General features: G+C 44.2%; 1 protein-coding gene across 1 annotated transcript in view; it reads right to left on the minus strand.

Moving 5' to 3' along the window:
- Positions 1 to 7,699, minus strand: part of LOC105902582 (spermatid perinuclear RNA binding protein) — a 97,644-nt gene extending 89,945 nt beyond the window's left edge. Inside the window, exon 1 of the mRNA XM_031578250.2 lies at positions 7,494 to 7,699. The gene's annotated coding sequence lies outside the window, so the exon portion shown is untranslated. The remainder of the gene's footprint in view (positions 1 to 7,493) is intronic.
- Positions 7,700 to 8,772: the final 1,073 nt, after the last annotated feature.

Genomic DNA, 8,772 nt, shown 5'->3' on the forward strand with positions numbered 1-8,772 from the left:
AACAGTCATAGACAGGAACATTTGGTAAATTTTGTATGAAATCTGCATGCGCGCACAAACACACACACCAGATGCCCCTTACGTTTCTATCACTATGCAAACTACCACAACCCCCCCTCCCTTCCACCCTCCACCACATACCAAACCTTAATGGACCCTCCCTCACCCCCAGCCCCCTCTCACCCCCCCTGCAGGACAAACAGCTCTTCCAGCGGCCCGGCTTGAAAATCCATTACACGGCGCGAGGCCCAAAGTGGCCCAGCCCATCCTCTCTACAACACAACGTAGCCCAGCGCAGCGTGGCGCAGGCCTGTTTTTTTTAAAATGCCGTCCCCGCTCACCGGCACTCTTTAGGGCTTCTGGTGCAAAGTGCACAGAGATTGAGCTGGCTAAGGGGAGCTGAGAGAGAGTGTGTGTGTATAAATGTGTGTGTGTGTGTGTGTGTGTGTGAATGAGTTAGGGGGGGGGGGGCTGGTGGTATGAGGCTTCAGTTGCATTTAGGCTTTTATTTATTTATTTATATATTTCTTTATCTATTCATCTTTAAAGCCTCTGTTCCAGAGTGCTTTTTTGCAAGCCACGCAACACAAGCTTTTTCACTTCCCCTCTTTCATAGCCGGGAAGAAAATGTTGTTGCCCTATCTCTCTGTTTGACACACACACACCCAGAGCACACGTCTATCCCTCTACAACATCTCTCTTACTTCCTGTTTCTCACGGACACACACACACATAGACATACACTTGCTCTATCCATTTATTCTCTCACAATCTCCCTCTCTCTCTCCAGTCCCTTCTTCCTCAGTCCCTCTCCTCTCGTCTCCTCCCCTCCTGCTGTTGCCATGAGTGTGGTGACCTGTTGCGGCCTCTCTCCATCTCAGTCTCCGTCTCTGTCTCGGCTACCTTACAAGGCCATTCCTGCCGCAGATCTGGTTTCTGCACATCCCTGGATCTCTTTCCCTGTGGCCCCGGCTCCTGTCACTGCTACCTCTCCTAAAGCTGCTGCTGCCACCGCTACTGCCGTTACTGCTGCTTCAGCTCCGACCATGCCGTCAGCTGCCCGAGGGGGTTTATACACACACTGTGTTTACACAGCGCAGGACACTTTTCCACCCGTTGGCCTTATATGACACTCTCTCTCACACACACACACACACACACACACACACGTTTGCACAGTCACGTACAAACTCACAGATACTGAACATACACAACCATATTGAATATCATCTCATTCACACACAAACTTTGTTTCTCTATCTGTGAAAAAAATCAACACTCCTCTCTGTGTGGGTGTGTGTGTGCGCGTGTCCTCTCCACGGTAAAGTGGCACTGCGCTACACGCCTCCTTATAATTACTCAAACTAAAACAGATGAAACCTCCCTACCCTTCCAAACTCAATATTTGTTTTTACAATAACATATCCATTTCTGCTGCAGCCACAGAATGCGAACTATGTTCGGACTGCGATAACAGATAACAAAAAAACAAACATTAATGTAAACACACCACCTATCGAATCGTCTTGCAGCAAGATAGTCAAACGGAATGTGTGCTTTTAGACTCTCCTCATTCCCACTTCCCTTTTCTCAAGAGTCTAGTGGTAAACAAGGGGAAGTTAGACATGGTAAATTGCTGCATTTAAATTCAAACCAAACAACTCCAGTTACAAAAAGAAAACTAAACTCGGGCCACGGTTCCAGTGTAATGTAATTGGTTGGCCTCAGTTTTCTGCCAGACAGATCTAAATAGGCTAAATGGCAGTCACTCCAGTTTCTTTGCAATTATGCGATTTACAAATTCAATGCAAAAATCAGCCATTAACCGGTTTTTTTTTCATGGCACTGCATATTTTCTCATTCACCGCATAGAATTGCACACAGCATTGCAAAAAAAAAAAAGGGCTTGACGACACCAACCATGGTGAAGTTATCTTGGTATTAGACATTAGCTTGACGTTCAAAACATAGCTGGCATAACAGTTCTCATTAAAACACATTATGATTATTATGCTTTTTATTCAGCTGTAAATGGTGTTTGAACATGATACTGAACTTAAAGCATCATGTTGCCCTAAATCTTGCATAGAGATGACGGGAACAAATTTGGAATAATAATATTTTCTGTTCATTTTTTGTTAAAAAAAAATAGCACAGGTTTATTATGATTACTGTACTGCAGTGGTTCCCAAACTTTTTACAGTCCCGTACCCCTTCAGACATTTAATCTCCAGCTGCGTACCCCAGTTTTCCTTTTCACCTTTTACTTTAATTCCGTTTTAATCCGTTTCGGCTCATTTTGTTCACCCAGAGGTAGATTGATGGCTTAAAATGAGTGAATAATATGTGCCACAAGTGACCCAAACCTTCTAAGGTTGTTGTTTGCCAGCCACCAACAGAACAGAAGACTAAAAAAACATTATTTGCAGGCGATTGGGAAGATGAGCGAATTCATTTGACAGGCCACGGAGGTCTGTGTTGAATAGGGGGGCGTGGCCGGAGCGGAGTTCAGCACAGACGTGACATTTTCTCAGTGGTTTTGTTTTCTAATTAATGCTTGTTCATCGTTGCGATCGTTGTTGTGTTTATAAGAAAGAAATACAGCCTTGCAGGGCAAAATACAGGGGAATTTGGGCGATTTTGATGCACAAAATCAAAATGATGTTTCCGTCTGAAAGTTGCAATTCTGTTTCAAACGGTACATTCTGCGAATTCCGTCCGTTTTCTGTTATCGCGGAAATTTTCTCCCCGCGTACCCCCTGAACCACTTCGCGTACCCCCTGAACCACTTCGCGTACCCCCAGTTTGGGAACCGATGCTGTACTGCATCGGTTCCCAAACTGCTGTACTGCATCGGTTCCCAAACTGCTGTACTGCATCGGTTCCCAAACTGGGGTACGCGTACCCCCAGGGGTACGCGAAGTGGTTCAGGGGGTACGCGGGGAGAAAATTTCCGCGATAACAGAAAACGGACGGAATTCGCAGAATGTACTGTTTGAAACAGAATTGCAACTTTCAAACGGAAACATCATTTTGTGCATCAAAATCGCCCAAATTCCCCTGTATTTTGCCCTGCAAGGCTGTATTTCTTTCTTATAAACACAACAACGATCGCAACGATGAACAAGCATTAATTAGAAAACAAAACCACTGAGAAAATGTCACGTCTGTGCTGAACTCCGCTCCGGCCACGCCCCCCTATTCAACACAGACCTCCATAGCCTGTCAAATGAATTCGCTCATCTTCCCAATCGCCTGCAAATAATGTTTTTTTAGTCTTCTGTTCTGTTGATGGCTGGCAAACAACAACCTTAGAAGGTTTGGGTCACTTGTGGCACATATTATTCACTAATTTTAAGCCATCAATCTACCTCTGGGTGAACAAAATGAGCCGAAACGGATTAAAACGGAATTAAAGTAAAAGGTGAAAAGGAAACCTTTTTTTTCAACGGGGGGGGGGGGGGGTACGCAGCTGGAGATTAAATGTCTGAAGGGGTACGGGACTGTAAAAAGTTTGGGAACCACTGCTGTACTGTATATAAAGAGTTTAAGTGGGGGTTAAAGAGAAACACAATTTTTTTTTTTTTGGAAATCACCACCACAACAAAAACAAAAAAATCCCAGAGACTGAAATGGAGTATTAAAATGTAAATAAGCTGGAGTTACGCAGTGTCTGCTGCAGTGGAAGTTCATGTAGTCTTCCTCATACATACTGTGGTGCAGGTTACCTATGGGTAGGCTCCGTTAAAAGGGGGGGCATACTGTTGGGGGTGGGGATGGAGCTGCTTCAGAGTATTCCTCCTCTGAACAATAAAAAAAGGGCAAAGGTTGACCTGCTGACTCAGAATGTCCTCTTCTCTTCTCTTCAGTGCCATCTCTCTCCCTCTCTCCCTCCCTCCCTCTCTCCCTGCCTCTCCCTCTCCCTCACTTTCCCCTCTCTCTCTCTCTCTCTGTTTTATAACTTTTGTGTCTATCTCCAATTCCCGCATCATTCCCCACTTCTCCAATACCGCTGACAAGCGGAACATTTTCCTATGTTGCCTTTAAAATAAATAAATAAACAAACAAAGACGGAAGGTGGTGGTGGTGGTGGTGGGGGCACTAAACCCTGCTTCAAGGTCTAGATGGCACTCTTCCTGCGAGAGCAGAAGGCAGAAGAGGGACACAGGACAGGAGAAGAGAGGAGAGGAGAGGAAAGGAGGAGAGGAGAGGAGAGGAGAGAGGAGCTTAGTCCCGGCTCTCTCTGTCTGTCTCCCAGTGTAGTTGCCCACCATCACCTCTCCTGCATCAACCAGGAATAGCATTAAGCAACAGCAGGGAAGGATGAGGGGGGGGGGGGGGTGACTGTGTATGAAAGATATGGAGAAAACAGAGAGAGATGGAGGGACAAGAGGGAGAGAGCAAGACGAACAGGAGAACAAATCAGGGAACGAGAGAGAGTTATAAAATGAAAAGAAAAAAAACAGTTAGAGAACGAAAAACAGAGAGGTGCAATAAAGTAAAAAATAAATAAAAAAAGGTAGGGGAAATAAAGGAGATGGAAGGAGAGGCCTATCCACCTCTTCAGTCACACTTAAACTGGGGCACAGAGAGATGGAGAAAATGACAGCACTTCACCCTGCATTTCCACCATCAGTCCATTAGGAGAAGCACACGCCACATCACTACGGCTCACACCTGCGCTTCCACCATACTGTTCACTTCACAGAACAAATGGAAGACATTCATGACAAAAAAAAAAAAAACACACTTCAAGTATTTATATCACATTTGCTAGATCCAGGAAAGACAAATGAATGCTGATATTTTTGTCAGCAAAGCATAATGTCCACTACGACAACACAGGCCTCACACTGGTATTTAAATATGCGCTACTGAAAATAACAAACACAAACAGCTGCATCACAGATAGCAAACAAATAGATGTAGCAGAAAAGCTAATGTCAAGTTCATCTTCATTTCAGTCCTGAAAAATCAGTGAATGACAAGCATTTGTTTTCCATTGTACCTTTTTCTAGCTTTCTTAATAACCGTACTAAAGTTCGCTCTTCAAAACAAAAGCTACAACTCTTCAACAGGTTCAACTCTTATTTTACACACTACAAAAGAGAGTAAAACAAACAAACAAAACAAACAAACACAGAACTAAAGAGATGAAACACAACAATTCCTGGTGACCAAGCACTTCCATCTACACAGACTGTCTGACTCTTACTTCATGCTCATAGGTATTCAATGAGAGAGAGAGAGAGAGAGAGAGAGAGAGAGAGAGAGGCAGACAGAGATAGACTGGATGTGTGGGAGTCACAAGACAAAGGGAGGCGGGGATAGAATAACCCCCTCATTCCCTAACCCTTCACCTTTGACCTGCGTCCTCAGGGGGACTCAAACATATGCACTTTCTCTCTTTCTCTCTCTCGCTCACACACACACACTAACACAAACATACACTGAAGCCCATTATTTCTGCAGACCATGACAGCTATGGCAGTTCAACAGAAGTCTCTGTGATTAATAGTGGGAGTACTCCAAACACAAACACAAACACACACACACACACACACACACACACACACACACACACACCAAATTGCAATCTACTATGTTGTTACAGTGGCTGTTCACACCAAGAAGTAAAGAGGGCAAATAAAATCAGCTTCAAGCCGGACAAGGACAAACCAGGAGCTCGGAGCTCTGAGCTCTCGCAGTCTCTCCCCTCTCTGTGGAATACATTAAGAGCAAACAGTGCAATCTTCTGCATATCAACCTCAGGCACAAGCGATGCCCACAAGCTATTTCCAGCTAGAGTGTGGGGCAATTTTCCTCAGCCTTTAAAGCAGATGTTGGGCTTGAGACAAATACAACACTTGCAGAGGGGGCAGAGAGAGAGAGAGAATGAGTGAGTGTGTGTCTGTTAATGAGAAAAGAGGCAGAATAGGGAACAAAAAAATTGAAAAGAAATATATGGGCTCCCAGCGAACCTGAAACTGTTTTTGAGACCGACTCAGGAAGCAGGCATCACGCCTCACCATGAGAGGAACAGGTCATCCAAAGCAATTTACACTGTCAATTCACAGGGTCTTACCACTCACTTACCAGTACAAATTGCTTAAGGGATTCATAGTATCATCTAGCCTATGTTACAGGAGACCTCATGGTGTCTTCAAATGTAAAATAACACCACTTAAAGAGCTACAACCGCATTACCGAACCAGTGACTGTTTTTCACAGCCACAGAGCCGAACTGTGTCAGTAGCCTGCTGTAGGTTGAGACTTCTTTGGTTATTCTTTTTTTTTTTTTACACGCTTCCCCAACAGGACCCTTTTTGTAGACATCGTTTATCTAAAACATGTTTACCTTACATTTTGAGAGACTTAACTCTAGACATTTTTCAACTGAACAAACAACACAGTGTTCCAGCAACAAGGACACTATTCATATCTAAACTAAACAGGCGCAATGGCATCAGCCTACATTTCAAGCAGTGAAATGTAATACATGCCGATCCGATTCCAAAATTGTCTTGCAATCAACACAACAGAGTCGGAGCATACAGTGTAAGCTAAAGGGTGTGTAGGTTACATTCTAATCACATGTTATTGTGTCAACAAGCCCTAAAAGTAACAACTGTATTGAGTTAATTAAGCTCAAACACGAGTCAAAACAACGAAATGTTTTTGAGAGCGCTATGACACTGCGGAAGTAGAGGCACCTGCTACACAATAATGAACTGAAGGGCCAATTGTTCAGTCACTAACGTTGTACGTTACAGACACATGGTCCAGTATTTTTGGTGGCCAAGATAGCTTACGAGGGGGAAAATGACCACAATAACGTCACCACATCGTTAGACTTCAGGTAACTCTCCATTCGGTAACACGTCAAAAATAGCTAGCTCGCCAGATAAACGGATGACCAAGTGCAACACTTAGGTTAACGAAACGTAACGATAATTGTGCTAGCTTTATTTCTCATCGTCTGTAAAAACCCGTTGGTCTTAACATCTAAAATATTAAGTGATTTGAGGGGAAAGACTAAAGGAGGTGATCACAGGTTAAAAGTGGAGCCTTGCAGAATATTTTCAGACATAACAAACTAAAACGGATGTCGGAATGCATTTTGACAAAACTTACATCAATCAAGCTACGCACGGGCTTAATAGATAGTAGATCAATTTCATGTTAAACACAAGACTTAGAACGGCAAGAACCTCTAAAACTATAAATGTTCTGCTATTTCTGTTAAAATGTTAAACTGCAAAAAAAAATGCAACATAGACATGTTTAATACCTTAACTGTAAGTTACTGATAAAACGTTATCTAACACGCTAGCTTGCTAGCTCGTCAAAAAGAAACTAACGATAGGAACTTCTTGTCACCTAAAGAGTGCTAGCTAACGTTAACACCGCCGTCAGCAGGTACCGCTAACATTAGACCACGACACCAGGCTCCTGATGTGACAAACACATCAAAAGTAGTTAACATCACTTACATTCAAGACTGGCTTTGTAAAGAAACTCCACTCCAATTGTACGAGTAAAACTGGACAGATCAGGGAGAGAGTTAAGCGGTGGTTTGACTATACTGAATGCTGTCCGTCCGCGAGTCTGATTCCAACGTGGGCCGCCTGCTGGCTTCGTGCATGCACGAAACCAAAGATGAATGGGAAATGCGCAGGCGTGGACGGGATCAATTCATTATTAGCGCTGCGCGAAGCCAAAGCTGGCTTGCACTGACAACAGAGGTAGTGGCACACATTGAAGGCATACTATCATCATCATTCGATGACAAGATCACTGACAATAGAAACACGTCCCGGTAATCCTTAAAAAACACTGCCAAACTAACGATGGCCCCCTTAAACAGTCAGTTCCGCGCACACATTAACATCGCCCCTCTGCGATTATGCAGATAGCATGTTCATAGCTATTAAAAGTTCATCTGACGATGAAATGTCTTTAGTACGTCTACATAAAACGGAGAGACAACAGACAACAGGCGCACGTTTTCCCTCAGACCTAGCTGCTGTCTAATAAATAATTCAAGTATAGCAGCCTGCACCACCGTCTAAGATGTTCTCACAATTGCAGGGGAGCTCAGTAAAGATATAGGCTATTACAGCAAAGTTCAATCAGCACATCAACCGCAATACAAATACATGCTTATGGTGATTAGGAAAAGACTCCGAAATGGGATTACAGCGTTAGGTAAACTATCAATAGCTGTGTGGCTGGTTGAGTTGCACAGCTCTGAGCTACTGTACGTTACCTAATAGCCTACGCGGATCTAGCGATGTCCTGCGGGATGAGGTTTTACCCTCTGGTACATCGTGACAAAAATCACACAAGCTGTAATACTCATGGTGCTACTACGAATATCCATAGCTTCAAAAAATATTTAAAAGTCATGTTCGAGTTGAATTACCGTGGACAAGTTGCTTAGGTTTCCCGTTATCGAGCTACCTTCTCTCCAGTCAAGTGTTTTCTCCCTCTCTCGCGCGCTGTTCCCAGAACTGGTTGAAGTATTTAGACCAGGGCTTTTGTTCACGTGATAATTTTCGGTTTCCCTAATTGGAGGACGAGGAGTAAGAGAGACAGTCACAGCCGCCCTCCTTCGTGCACCTGTGTTTAGCGCTGCGCTGACAGAACAGCAAACAGCGTAATTACATTACGCCCGGATCCACTGCGCCTCACCTGGGCCCGTCAAGCCTACTGCTACCCCGCACGGGACTCGAGGCTGCGTGGGCGCAGCGCAGCGGTGGTTGACCGGCA

Source organism: Clupea harengus, chromosome 12, assembly GCF_900700415.2.
Source record: "Clupea harengus chromosome 12, Ch_v2.0.2, whole genome shotgun sequence".
Taxonomy (NCBI): Eukaryota; Metazoa; Chordata; class Actinopteri; order Clupeiformes; family Clupeidae; genus Clupea; species Clupea harengus.